Source organism: Mesoplodon mirus (genome assembly GCF_964341445.2).
Source record: "Mesoplodon mirus genome assembly, chromosome: 11".
In the NCBI taxonomy this organism is placed as follows: Eukaryota; Metazoa; Chordata; class Mammalia; order Artiodactyla; family Ziphiidae; genus Mesoplodon; species Mesoplodon mirus.
The window spans coordinates 45,418,003-45,432,844 of NC_138987.1; positions in this window are offsets into that span (position 1 = coordinate 45,418,003).

The window sequence follows — 14,842 nt, forward strand, 5'->3', positions numbered from 1 at the left end:
ACAAACTCTGGCTCCTCAAGAGCCCTTCCTCTGCCTTCCACTGCCGACGTCCCGCTCATACTTCAACATTCGCCTCTCCGTTCAGCGAACATCCGCAAAGTGAACAGGGCAGGCCATGGTCCTTCTCACATGGAGTCCACAATCTAATGGGGGGAAGGGCGCACACAAGAAGAATAAATGGGTGTGTTCTATGGTGACGTACTTGACTCTCTCTGGGACAGCAAATAAGTCCAGGGAGGGGATGAAGGTGCTACCTGGGGAGACAAGGAAGGCCTCACTGGGAAGGAAGCGAGGCGGGCAGGGAGCAGAGTTGCTGCAGGTGCAAAGGCCCTGAGGTGGCAAGGCTGGAGGATGGTGGGCACGAGGATCACATGAGGTAAGGTGCAGGTGAGGCCTCCAGGGACGAGGCACCTGTGGACACGGAGACAGGCTTGGCTTTGACTCTGAGATGGACTTGCTCGGAAGCTCTGGGCAGAAGAGTCCAGCTGGGAGGAGCACAGGCTGCAGGGCAGCAGGTGAGAGCAGGTCCTGGCGGGGATGGAGGTAGAGCGGTGGGGGTGGTGAGAAGTGACAGGATTCTCAATAGACTTTCACAAGCCAACCTGATCTGCCGTCCCAGCGACGTGGGGTGAGGAGGGCAGGAGTTCAGGAGACGGGAAGGTTCTTGGCCTGAGCGGTGCAGCTGGAGCTGCCTCACCTGGGATGGAGAAGACAGAGGTCAGGAGTTTCGTTTTGATGATGAGGCTGAGGTGTCTGTTGGATGTCAAGTGGATCTGCTGATGAGGTGGAGTGGAAGAGTCCAGAATCCAGGGGAGGTTTGGGCTGTTGGATGGGAGGGGCAGCCCTGTGACGTGGAAGCTCCCACGCACGTCACCCTGGCTCTGGCGCCCTGCAGGAAGCCCGGCCCAGCTCCCCAGCCCCCGTGTTGCACGCTCTTATTCTGGGACGTCTCTCCCCACTTATCCAATAAATCCCCAGGGCCTTTCCCACTTCCTTGTGTATTCCCAGCAATGAGCCCAAGACAGGGACTTAGCAGTGCTTCATATCATTTAAGGAACGAGTATCTCCCCACCTCTCAGGAATGGGTTGTAATTACACTGTGCATCTATGGAGAGGCGAGGCCCAGGCTGTCGATCAGACTGAGGGATCTGACCCAGTAAAACAAAAACATGCCCGTCAAAGCTAAATTGGACCCCAGCCAACAATACCAGGATACCCATGGTTTCCAACAGTACATGGAACATTTGTGAAAGGAGACAAGGAGGAAAGCCTCGATACATTTTTAAAATTAATTCATCCAGGTTTTATTGTCTGACCATGACAAAATTAAATTAGAAATTATTAACAGAAAAATATCTGGAAAATCCTCAAATATTTAGAAACTAAACAATATGCTGCTAAAATAACCCCATGGGTCAAAGAAGAAATCACAAAGGAAATTAGAAACTGAAGGAAAATGAAAATACAACACGTCAAATTTTGTACAATGCAGCTGAGTCGGAGCTTACAGAAATTTGTACTTTTAAACACTTATATCGAAAATGAAGAAAGTTCCAAAATTCATTATCTAATTTTTCACCTTAAAAAGTTAGAAAAGCACAAATCAAAGTAGAAGAAGAAGAAGGAGGTGGAGGAGGAGAGAGGCAGTAGAGGCGGGCAGGGGTGGGAGAGGAGGAAGAAGACAAAAACAGGAAATAACGAATAGAGAAAAACCAATGAAACCAAGAGGTGTTTTCTGAAAAAACAAATAAAACTGATAAACCTGTAGCTAGACTGATGAAGACAAACAAGAGGGTAGACATAAATTACCAATATCAGGCACGAAAGATGGTTCATCACAATGGATCACACAGACATAAAAAGGATGGTAAGGAAATACTGTGAACAATTTATGCTAATAATTTGACACCTTGGATGAAATGGACAAATCCCATAAAAGATGAAATTACCAAAGCTTATGCAATATTGCTCAATACTGGTGACTTAAATAGCCCTTTAACTATTGAATTTATTGAATTTGTTAAAGCAGATGTACAATGTATGTCTGATAGGCCACAAGGCAGGCTGTTCTAGTTAGCATAGAGTTCAAGCCAAATAAGGTATAAGCCAGAAGGACTTCCCCACACCTCAATATGTGAAAATTTCTTCATCACTCAGGAGCAAAGATGCCACCCTTGACCACACATTACCAAGTTGAATCGATACACAAAACTATAATAAACAATGACCAAGTTGAGTTTTCCCAGAAAAGCAGGGGTGGCTTAACATTTGAAAAATCAATCAGTATGGTTCACTCTCATTAACACCCTAAAACAGAAAAACGACATGATCACTTCAATAGATACAGAAAAAAGCATTTGAGAAAATTCCACACCCAAGCGCGATAAGAACTCTCAGAAAAATAGGAACAGAGGGAACTTCCTCAACTTGATAAAGGGTATCTGCCAAAGCTACACCTAACAGCTCAGAGTGGTGAAATGCTCAGCCTTCCACCCTCCCCAGATGGAGGGAAGAAGGCCCACCTGCGCGAAGCCCTGCCCACCAGCGCACGCCTTGAGCGCCAGGCATGACGTCACTCCCACGCTGCGCACCAACGGTCAGCAACCGGCAACCACTCGCAGTTAACAGGCTTGGCGCGCGCAACACCCCCATTGGCCAAGCTCGACCAGGCGTGGGCGCAGGCGCGGGCGCCACAACCCTATTGGCCAAGCTCGAGGGCACGCAGGCGCAGGCTCGGTCACGGCGACCCCATTGGCTGAGGGCAGCGGGAGCGGCGTGCCGCGTGCGGTCGCCTAGGGCGGCGGAGGGCGTGGCGGCGGAGACGAGCGGCCGAGCCATGCTGCGCCTCGCGGGCAAGCTGGTGGCTTTCTTCTGGAGGAGGGCGGAAGAACCCGAGGAGGAGGCCGGGCCGCGGGGGCCCGAGCTCGCAGAAGGTGCCTCGCGGGAAGGGCCGGTACGCGCGGCCTCCTGAGCCGCCCAGCCGGACAGTGGACCGTGGACTGTGGACGGGCGCGGGGGTGGGGGGGCGGCTGGTGACCTAGTGAGAGCCGCTGAGGCCCTCAAAGCCTGGTTCCTGCGCCTGGTGGGGCGGGGGTGGGGGAGGAGCGTGGTCCGAGCCGGGTCCCAGGGCGTTAGTGTGACGAGATTGGGATTTGAGAGCTTTTGCTTGTTTTCTAACTCGAAGCTGAGGCATGTCTGTCCCGTGATGATCTCTTCTTTGCAGTATAACTTAAACAGGCCTTCTCATTACGTAATAGCATTTTACGGCTTTTGGGGTCTGTGCCTCCTTGTTTCCGCTTTGTGTTTTCATGCGCCGGGAGCGCCTTGACACGTCGTCCCTGCACGGCTTCCCGTTCTCTCTGTGTCAGCGTCCCTTGCGGTTGCGTGCTTCGACAGCTCTGGAAAGTGTAATCTGGCTGCCTTAAACTGTCGTTTTAGAGTCTCGTGGCCTCCTCCTCCTGTTTTCTTGAAATTGTTTTCAAACCCGTCTTCCTGAAGTACAAGCTGTACTTCTGTTTCTGCCACATCGTCCCTCCCTGCACCCAGAATTACACAGTTGCTTTTCCCCAAGGCTCTTTGCATTTCCTCCCAATTCCTCTTCCTATCTGAGACTTGAACGCCCGGTAGTGATTCTCTAGTTGCCTTCTCTAACCTCTAAAAGACGAAATTCTCCGCAAGAGAAGCCAGAACATCAGCCGTGGAGTTACTTGTTAAGGCAGCACGCTAAAAGCCATCTCTACCCAGAGTTGTTCACGCCTCTTTAGCTAACTTTGCCACCTGGAGTAAGTCGCTTCATCCGTCAGCACGGATCTTGTCTGTAAAATGTGGCCCTTCAACAACAGTCGGAGTTCCGGCCAGGCTTCTGCGGGCTTCCGTGGCTGGGCCGTGCCCTGGGCACTTGGGTGTCTTCTGTGTCTGAGAAGGAGCAGACGAGGTGCTGTGCAGACTCGGAGCACGGGTTCTGGCCAGGGTCTCTGAGCGGATGAGGGCAGGCCCTGCTCTACGCCAGACTTGCCCCCCAGGCCCAGAACGTCCTCCAGCGCCGGGTTTGGTGAAATCACACAGAATCGCCTGACCGTGCTGCTGGTGGTATTGATAACAGCGGTAATGAGGGTGCACAGTAGCCACTCCCCTGATGCTGCTGTAACGCTAACAGCAATTTACGATGCCCCCAAGCTGTGCCAGCCACTCAGACGTCTACGCATTGCACGTTTCTGTCACGTAATAACCCTCACACAGCTCTCTCGGACAGAGACTATAACTGTCCCCGTTTTACAAGTGAGGACAGGCACGGGGTGGTTAAAGACCTAGCCCAGGGTTCCACAAATGGCTGGGGAAGAACTGGCCCTCAGACGCAGATAGCCTCTCCCCACCGAGCCCACTGCCTGTGCCCCTGGGAGGAGCCTGGGTCGTCTGCCTCCAAGACCCTGCTTTCTGAGCCCCCCAGTCTCCAGGGACGTTCTCAGCCCACAGGGCTCCTAGCCCCGCGGATGCTCTGGGGGACTTAACTGTAGTGTGCACTTGATTTGTGGTCAATATAACCTCTCTGTTTACCCGTCTTAGGTGACACCAAGTTGAAAACTGTCCAGGGTGTCGTGACAAGGTACTGCAGCGATTATGGCATGATTGATGATTTGATCTACTTCTCCAGTGAGGCTTTGACTAGCAAACTGCTTCTAAATGTTGGACAGGAAGTTATTGCAGTTGTGGAAGAGAATAAGGTGTCGAATGGACTGAAAGCAATCCGGGTAAGGCCTGAGTTCATGAGGAAGCCTCTCTATACCGTGGGCTTCACGCCGCTGTCCTCCTGTTCAGTTACCTCTCAGAGACAACCTGTAGTTTTATGCCATGGAGAGAAACACTGTTACCACTTCTGTATCCACTCTTCTAGTCTTTTTAAAAGGTATTGTTAAAAATAACTATTTGGATCCTTTGTTATCCAGTTAGCAAAGATAATTAATGAACTCTACTATTCAGCAACTGTTTCTTTAGAAAAATTGTTTTTGTACTCTGATTTCCTGGAAGTATAATTGTTAGAGAGTATGCACATTTAACATTTTAATGGTTATCATCAAATTATCCTTCAGTAACACTGCACTAATTATCCTCAGGGGCAGGATGACACACTTGTTACCCACGTTGGCAAAAGGATGTGGACATTACTGATCTTGGAAATCTGCACCAATCACTTCGAAAAGGGATCTTATAATTTTAATTTGCACTTAAGCCTTAAAGTAGATTACATTTTCACATTTTTTCTCTGCGTTATTTTAGTGTCCTTTCATCATTTTTTTGTTGGGTTCAACTTTTTAAAATTAAACTTCCTACATTATGGAAATTAGACATTTTTAAGCAAAATTATTATATGAAAGTGTTGCAAGTGTTTCCTCCGAGATCATCTTGTGACTTTGTTTTATAAAGTCTCATTTTATGGGCTTCCCTGGTGGCGCAGTGGTTGAGAGTCCGCCTGCCGATGCAGGGGACACGGGTTCATGCCCCAGTCCGGGAAGATCCCACATGCCACGGAGCGGCTGAGCCCGTGAGCCATGGCGGCTGAGCCTGCATGTCCGGAGCCTGTGCTCCACAACGGGAGAGGCCACAGCAGTGAGAGGCCTGCGTACCACCAAAAAAAAAAAAAAAAAGTCTCATTTTATGTAGTTAACATGTCTGTCTTTTCCATGTGACTCTTGGGCTCTGTATGAATCCTCAGAGAGGCTTTTCCCACTTTTCATTAGACATGCACTCAGGTTTTCCTGTGAAAATTGTTTATGGACATTTAAATGTTTAATTTACCTGGAACTTGCTGGATGTACAGACTGAAAGAAGGAGCCAGATGTTTCTTCCCCGGTAGCGCACCAGTCATCCGCTGAGTGGTCCACTCTTTCCTACTGAGTGGGAAGGTCCCTTTCTCACACGCCAGAATCCCATCTGCCTGGGACCCTGTCTGGACCCTGTCGGTTCCCTGTTGGTTCTGATGCCTGCACGTGGCCCACGTGGCATGGTTGTATCCTCAGGTGGCAGGCTGGTTTCTCTCTTCCTTTTCTTTGTGGATGGCCTTCTCTGGGCTCTCCCCTCGCTGTTGATAAACGTTAGAGCAATCCTGCTATTTCTCCTCCTTGGCTCAGACTCACCTGGACCAGCACTGAGTGTGTGGATCCATTTAGGTCAAGTGACATGTGGATCATAGCAGGTCTTCTCCAGCTACAAATTATGTCCGTCCACTTACTTAAGCCTTCCTTTGTGTTCTTTTTGTTCACTTCAGTTCTGCAGATTCCTTGTGAAGTTTATTTTTGAGAATTGTAATGTTTTTGTTCCATTATCAATATAATTTTTCTTTGTATTTTCAAATTAATCTTTTTCTTTCCCTCTAGGAAATCTGTTGATTTTTCTCTTATGTAATTTGGTATCTGGCAAACTTACTGAGCTCCACTACTTTTTAAAATGGTCAAGACATACTTTGTTACTATTACATTTTAGTAAGTGCCATCTACCAGCCATGTGTGGCTATTTAAATTTAAGTGTATTAAAACTAAATAAAATTTAGAATTAATTCCTCAGTTTCATGAGCCACATTTCAAGCACTGAATGTAGCTGGTGGCACCAAATTGGATGGCGCGAATGTAGAACGTCTGTGTGGTGGCTGAAGGGCCTGCAGGGTTGCTCTGGCCGGGAACATGCCGCCAGTGCGGAGCAGGCGCTTCCTCCTTGCTCTGCACCTGCACTTGGACTCCTCAGGCCAAGTACTTCCCTTGTTTGTTTTTAGCTTTTCTGGAAGATGCTTGAATCACTTGATTTACCAACATTTAACAGTATTAACTGACTTCCATTGTGAAAGTTGTGGAATTGGCTCATTTGCTCTACCCTCTGGATTTGTTTGATCTTTTTTTTTTTTTTTTTTTTTTTGCGGTACGCGGGCCTCTCACTGTTGTGGCCTCTCCCGTTGCGGAGCGCAGGCTCAGCGGCCATGGCTCACAGGCCCAGCCGCTCCACGGCATGTGGGATCTTCCCAGACTGGGGCACGAACCCGTGTCCCCTGCATCGGCAGGCGGACTCTCAACCACCGCCACCAGGGAAGCCCTGTTTGCTCATTTTTTATTCAGGTTTTTTTATTGTGGTAAAATATGCATAACATAAAATTAATTTTAATTTTTAATGCCATTCAGTGGCACTAAGTACATTCATGTTGTGCGCTCATACCCACTGTCTATTTTCAAAACTTTTCATCATCCCAAATATAAACTCTATACCCATTAAACAATAATCCACTATTCTACTTTCTGTCTCTATAAATTTGACTATCCTGGGTACCTCATGTAAGTGGAATCGTATAATATTAGTCCTTTTGTGTCTGCCTTATTAGACTCAGCATAATATTTTCAAGGCATATCCGTGTAGCATGTATCAGAACTTCATTCCTTATTATGGCTGAATAATATTCCATTGTATGTATAGATTACATTTTGTTTCTCCACTCACCTGTTTATGGGCACTTGTGTTGTTTCTACTTTCTGGCTGTTGTGGATAATGCTGCTGTGAAAAGTACTTTCTGAGTCCCAGTTTTCAATTCTTTTGGGTCTATACCTTGGAGTAGAATTGCATGGTCATATGGTAATCCTATATTTAATTTTTTGAGGAACTGCCAAAATTTCCCCAGTGGCTGCACCATTTTACATTCTCACCAGCAGCACAGGGGTTCCAGTTTCTCCACATCTCCACCAACATGAATTATTTTCCATTTTTTTGATAGTAGCCACTCTAGTGGATGTGAAGGGGTGTTTTATTGTGGTTTTGATTTATATTTCCCTAATAATTAGTGATGTTGAGCATCTTTTCATGTGTTTATTGGTCATTTATATATCTTCTTTGGAGAAATGTCTTTTCAGTTCCTTTGCTTATGTTTTAATCAGGTTGTTTATTCTGTTGTTGAGTTGTAGAAGTTTTTTTTAATGTATTCTGGATATTAATCCCTTATCAGATATGTGGTTTACAAATATTTCCTCCCATTCTGTGAATTTTTTAACTTTTTCTTAATGTCAGTAATATTCTTTGATGCACCAAAGTTTTAAATTTTGATGGAGGGCTTCCCTGGTAGCGCAGTGGTTGAGAGTCTGCCTGCCGATGCAGGCGACACGGGTTCGTGCCCCAGTCCGGGAGGATCCCACATGCCGCGGAGCGGCTGGGCCCGTGAGCCGTGGCCGCTGAGCCTGTGCTTCCGGGGCCTGTGCTCCACAACGGGAGAGGCCATAGCAGTGAGAGTCCCACGTACCACCAAAAAAAAAAAAAAAAAAAATTTGATGGAGTACAATTTATCCTTTTTTAATAGCCTATGCCTTTGATGTCACACTTAAAAAAATCATTAACTAATCCAAGATCATGAAGATTTTCTCCTGTGCTTTCTTCTAAGGGGTTTATAGTTTTAGTTCTTAAATTTAAGTCTTTGACCCACTTCTGAATTAACTTTTGAATATGGTATTGGATGAGGGTTTGACTTCATTCTTTTGCACACTGAGAGCCAGTCCCACCACCATTTTCTGAGAAGACTGCACAACAGGGAAAACCTTTTCCCTGTTGAAGGGTCTTGGCACCTTTGTTGGCACCTTTGACCATATATGTGAGGGTTTATTTCTGGGCTCTTTATTCTATTTCATTGGTATTTTGTCTGTCTTTACACTCTTTTAATTACTGTAGCTTTGTAGTAAGGTTTTTTGGGGTTTTTTGTTTTGTTTTGTTTTTTACTTTTTTTTTTTTTTTTTTTGCCTGCATTCAGTCTTTGTTGCTGCGCGCAGGCTTTTCTCTGGTTGCAGCGAGCGGGGGCTACTCTTCGTTGCGGTGCGTGCGCTTCTCATTGTGGTGGCTTCTCGTTGTGGAGCACGGGCTCTAAGCATGTGGGCTTCAGTAGTTGTGGCACGTGGGCTCAGTAGTTGTGGCTCGCAGGCTCTAGAGCGCAGGCTCAGTCGCTGTGGGGCATGGGCTTAGTTGCTCTTCCCGGACCAGGGCTTGAACCCATGTCTCCTGCATTGGCAGGTGGATTCTTAACCACTGCGCCACCAGGGAAGCCCTTGTAGTAAGTTTTGAAATCAAAAAGTGTGAGTCCTCCAACTTTGCTCTTACTTTTCAAGATTGTTTTGGCTATTCAACGTTACTCGAGATTCCATATGAATTCTGGGTTGGGTTTTTCTATTTCTGCAAAAACCATCATTGGGATTTTGATAGAGATTGCATTGAATCCATAGATTGCTTTGGGTAGTATTGATGTCTTAATGTTAATCCATGAACCTGAGATGTGTTTCCATTTATTTGTGTCTTCTCTGACTTCTTGCAGCCACATTTTGTAGTTTTTAGTGTACAGGTCTTCCACCTCCTTGGTTAAATTTATTCCTAAGTGTTTTATTCTTTTTGATGCTATCATAAATGGAATTGTTTTCTCAGTTTCCTTTTTTGAATTGTTCATTGCAAGTGTATAGAAATACGACTGATTTTTGTATATTGATTTCATATGCTGGAACTTCGCTGAATTCGTTTATTAGCTCTAACAGGTGTTTTGTAGGTTCTTTAGTGTTTTCTGTATGTAAGATCATGTCATCTATAAATAGATAATTTTCTTCTTCCTTTCCAATTTGGATACTAAAATGTCTCCTTCTTGCCTAATTGCTCTGGCTGGGACTTCCAGTATTCTGTTGAACAGAAGTGGTGAAACAGGCATCCTTGCCTTGTTCCTTATCCTTGGGGGAAAGCTTTCAGTCTCTCACCACTAAGTGTCATGTAAGCTGTGGGTTTTTCATACGTGGCCTTTATCCTATTGAGGAAGTTACAGTCTCTTCCTATTGGATTGAGTGTTTTTATTGTGTAAAGGTGTTGAGTTATGTCAGATGCTTTTTCTGTATCAGCTGAGATGATCATATATTTTTTCCTTTGTTCTACCAGTGTGCTGGATGGTACTGACTGGTTTTTATTTGTTGAACCACGTTTGCGTTCTCGGGTAAACCCCCCTCCATCGTGGTGTGCAACGCATTTCTTACGCAGCTGCATTCAGTTTGCCAGTATTTCATTGAGGATTTTTGCCTCAGTGTTTATAAGGGGGTCTCGGCCAGAAGTTTGCTTTCCTTGGAGTCCTCAGTATGTCTTAAGTAGCAGTTTGCCTGTCTTGCAGGTGGAAGCCGTCTCAGATGAATGGGAAGACAACAGCAAGAGCCACGGCAGAGGGCTCTCCGACTCCAGCCCCCGAGTGCTGGTCGGCTGTGTGACCTCGCTGATGGGTGGCACCGGCTACATTAACCAGACCACATACTTCTCCCTGGAGAGTGTGTGTGAAGGTACGCGGGATGCGTTTCTGCTTCATGTTTAAAATTAGGTTTTGTGAGGTTTTTTTTAAATGTTCATAACGAGATTTGAGATGGACCAGGGCCCGGTTTTCATCTGCCAGGTCCTCAGAGTGTTGCCCTTAAAGCCTCTGCCCAGCATCTGGTTCCTCGTATCTGGATCTCATCCCAGGACTCTGACATCCCACCCACCCCCCACCCCACACCACCCTGAGGCTGGAGCTCTTTACCCCAGATGCCCGCCTGCTCTGCCCCCAGGCCTGCCCTGTATGGACCAGCCAGCCTTGCCCTTTCCCTTCTGGTCTGTTTGTTTGAGCACTGGCTTTGCCGCGGGTGCTCTCTAGCTGGGTTGCCTTTGTGCATCTGTCAGTCTGCTTGAAACACCCGCCGACCCGGAAGCCGGTGCTTCAGGAGCTTTGCCTCCAGTGGCGTTGTGCTGCGGCCTGTGGTGCAGCGCGGCCCCGCTGTTGAGTAGCAGTGTCCGCAGGTGGTTGGGCTGCTGTGTGCTCGTCACCAGCTTTCTTGAGAAACAGACTCCATATTTCATTAGGCACTGTTGTTTTTTGAGCTTAACTGCTGCAAAAATGTTTATTACAAAACAACCAAAAGGTTATCACCGGTTGTGGCTACACCGTGTGCCGCGCCCAACCTGTCCAGACCACTCTTTCCCACTTCACGTCAGGACGGCTTGGCTGCCACCTCACGTCACTGCCCCTGCCATTTCCCCGCTTTCCCGGCCACCCTACCAGCTCCCTGGCACACCGAGGGGCTCCCCCTCCTGAGCTGGGATGCCTGTAGCCGCCCAGGCCTCAGGTCTGAGCATATCTCCCTGTGTCACCGTGCACCCTGGGTGTCCCTGATGGGGAGGGTACTCACAGTGTCTGCAACGAGCTGGCAGAGGAGTGTCACATGTACCCGCACCTCCTGGAGCCAGGGCTGCGGGTGGAGGGCTGCCATTCTGCCCACTTTGTTGCAGTTGTTGATGACACTTTGTTACGTTTTTCTTTGTAAGAACTTTGGGGAGTATCTGAAATCAGATGGGGTCCTGAGACTGTGCAGACCAGGTCCCCTGCCCTTGCCTTGTAGGCAGGAAGACAGGTTGGCCTGTAACAGCCTCTGCTCCGTTGGCGCGGGTAAATCTGGGGGAGAATCCAGGGGGGATACGCTGGTTCCTAACGGGAGCAGAGGGCACCTCTCTCAGCCAGTCGTGTGTCTCAGAACAGAGACATAACTGCAGAGTGAGTTGTACACTTTGATGTTGCCTCACCAAGTAACATGCCCGGTTTCCCTGCCTTGGAGGTTTCAAGCCTTGCAAGGGGGACTGGGTGGAGGCCAAGTACTGGATCCGGCCGGGCACGTGGAGGAGTGAGGCCATCTCGGTGAAGCCACTGAGGTACAAGCGCGTGGACCGGGTAGGTGCTGAGCCTCGAGCGGCCCGGGGTCCTGGGAGCGATGGGAGGTCAGGATAAGTGAGGGTCCGTCTCGGGCAGAGAAGACCCTGATGTCTTACTGAGATCACCGGCGGCCGGCCTGCACACTCACATAGTTAAATTCTAGGTCACGAAGGGACGAGGAGTGTTAAAGCGTCTGATGATGGGGACGCGTGCAGTGGGGTGTGGGCTCTGCCCTCGCTCGTAGCAACGGCTGCGGTCTGGGGAGTGGGGACTGGACCAGAGGAGGGAATCGAGGTTGCGGGTGGAGGTGGAGGTGTGTGCTGGGCCTTGCTCCCTGCCCAGCCGGTCCCACTGGGGGCGTTGCTCCTCCTCCGAGACCAGACCTGAGCCTCACTGGCTGCGGCGGCCCCGTGCACACTGCCAGCCCCTGGTGCTGTGCTTGCAGGTCTGCGTGTCCAGCCTCTGTGGGAGGAACGGGGTGATCAACGACTACATCTTTTTCACCCTGGACTCCCTGATGCTCCCAGAAGGCTACGTGCCACAGAGGCACGACGTGGTCAGCGCGGTGGTGGTGGAGAGCAGCCAGTCGTGCTACATGTGGAGGGCCCTGTGCGTGGCCCCAGTGCAGAGGCGGTGAGGAGGCGGCGGCTCGGGGGACGGGGGCCTGGGGTGCATCTGAGAGCCCATTTAACAAGGCAGGGAGCAGACCGTCCAGGTCCTGAGCTGGCAGGGCTGGAAGGAGGGCTCTCCTGGGGATTGGGGGTCCTCACAGTCACCTGAAGGCTGAGTGAAAAGTGAGGGAAAAGCTGCCTCTTGATCCTTAGTCTCATGTTGACGATCTTCGTATTTTCATGGATTTTGTGTGTCATGTCCTTTCACACGTCGGCATTTTGTAGAACACGTTGGACGTGGACAGCTCTTTTTTTATTTTGGCGATGCCAGTTGCGTCATGCATGCAGGATCTAGTTCCCCAACCCGGGATCGAACCCGGGCCCCCTGCATTGGGAACGTGGAGTCTTACTCACTGGACCACCAGGGAAGTCCTGGTTGGTTCTTAAAATTACTGAATTTCCTGTATCTGGTTCTTCCTTCTGTGCGCCCGTGACTTCCTGCCTCTGACACGCGTGTTTCTGCAACAGGACAGGCCCTCCCGAGCTCCCGCCCGTCTCTGCTGCTCTTTCTCCGTAGTGCTCATCTCAGGGAGCTCGTTACATGGTTTCTGAAGTCATTCTGTTTATTGTCTGATCTCCTCAGCGGAGCAGGTTGCTTGCGGGGAGGAGTGTCTCATGAGCCACAGGGCAGGCAGGCAGGGGAACCCCATCTCAGGAGGGCTGAGCTGCCCGGCACAGCTGGGAGGGATGTGCTGGGGGTGGGGTGTGGGCAGAAGGGGAACATGGTGAGGTGGGCCCTGCCGTGTCCAGACTGTCTGGTGGACACGTCCTCCTGCCCCACGGGACCTACCCTCCTTTTGGAGAATGACTGCCCGTCCTCGGAACAGTGAAGTGTGGGAGATGCATACCCTCGCCTCCTCCACCGGGAAGGCCCAGGAGGCCCGGGAGTTCTCGCTTCAGTCTGTCTGATGGGCCCAGGGGTGTGCGGATGTGAGGCCAAGCAGGCGCTTGTTTGCCAGGCATCTGTGCCGGGGTCTTGGAGGCCGAACCGGGGCCTCGGCTCCCTGCCGGCTCTGTGATCCTGCTGGCCATCGGCCACCTGGAGCAGAAGCTGGCGGCCCTGCCCACATTAGGTATCGTCACTCAGAACCTTGTGCCACTTTAAGGAAGCACCATGTTGTTGAAACGCGGGCTTCCTGATTGTTGTCTTTACAGCACAGTAACTGGGCTCCTGACGGCCGTGGGCAGGGGCGGATCGTGGGAAGGCAGCCAGGACTGGTGCAAACTGACCATCTGAGAGAAACAGCTGCCGTCTTGCCTGCAGGGCCAGTGTGTTGGTCGGAAGGGAGGCTGGGTCCCTGTTGTCGTGTCTGTCTGATTCTTCGCAGCACTTCCCTTAACCTGCTCTGTGACTCACCATGTTTCCAGAGGACCCGCGTCTGCCGAATGGAGCGGGTGGGGGCAGGAGCGGAGGGCTCCCTGGCCGTGGGCGGTGAGCTTCGGGTGAGCCTCCCCAGGGGGCCTGGCTGCAGTGGACTCTGGCCCCTCCAGTGAGGAGAGCTGGTCCCCGGAAGGGTGACCAATCGGGCACTTACCCCAAGCTCCACGCGTCTGCCTCGAGCGGCCGTCTTCACGGGGCGAGGGAAGTCGTCACACCTTCATTTTCAGACACTGGCCGTGAGCCAACCCTAGCTCCTGTGCAGTCCCTCATCATCCCCCCGTCAGTGCGGGGCTGGGGGGAGCGGTGGAGGGGTCGCTGGCCCGGTAAGCAGTCAGGCCCCACGTCCTGTCTGCCCAGCAGATGCCCCGCATGCTGTGGTCCCTGTGCTGCATCCTGACCGTGGTTTCCTCCCGGTTTAAAGGAGCCAGCTGTCCTGGCTCCACGGTGTTAGTCCCAAGTGAAGGATGCCGCCCTGTACTCAGACGCACCGTCTGGCTGCCCGCTCAAGGGTCTGAAGGACAGCGAAGTGTTGTGTGCGAAGCAGGGCCCTGCACTCCTCCGGGCCAGGCCTGTAGCAGCGTCCAGCATCCCCGCTCCAGGCTCTGGGTGGGTTCCGCCCAGAACCCGCAGGTGGCTCCTGACTCCCGTCTTGGTGCTCCTCTGCCTGTCCATAAGCTGCTACGGCTGGCCATCTGCAAGGACAGATGACCGCTCCCACGGCCACCCCAGGCTGGGGCTGAGGCATGGCTGCACGATCTCGGGGCGGCCCCAGCCATGTGGATGAAGAGAGGAAGGTGGGGAGCGGGTGGCGGGCAGGGGCGTGTGGCCAGCAGGGAGTTAAGGGGGGCTGGCTGAGAGGGCATGGCTGCTGTGGTAGAGGGTGTCTCTGGGTGGGTGTGTGGACAGGGACCAGGTGTGAAGGAGAGTGTTTCCGGGTGGCACTGCGGGAGGGTCAGGGAGGGGAGGCAGGAGCTGAGGGTGAGTGGTGGGCACAGCGCCCGGGCTTCATGGCAGCATCAGGAGGACAAAGGGGGACGAATGGTCCCTTCTCACGGGAGGGTGGAATCTGCTCATTTT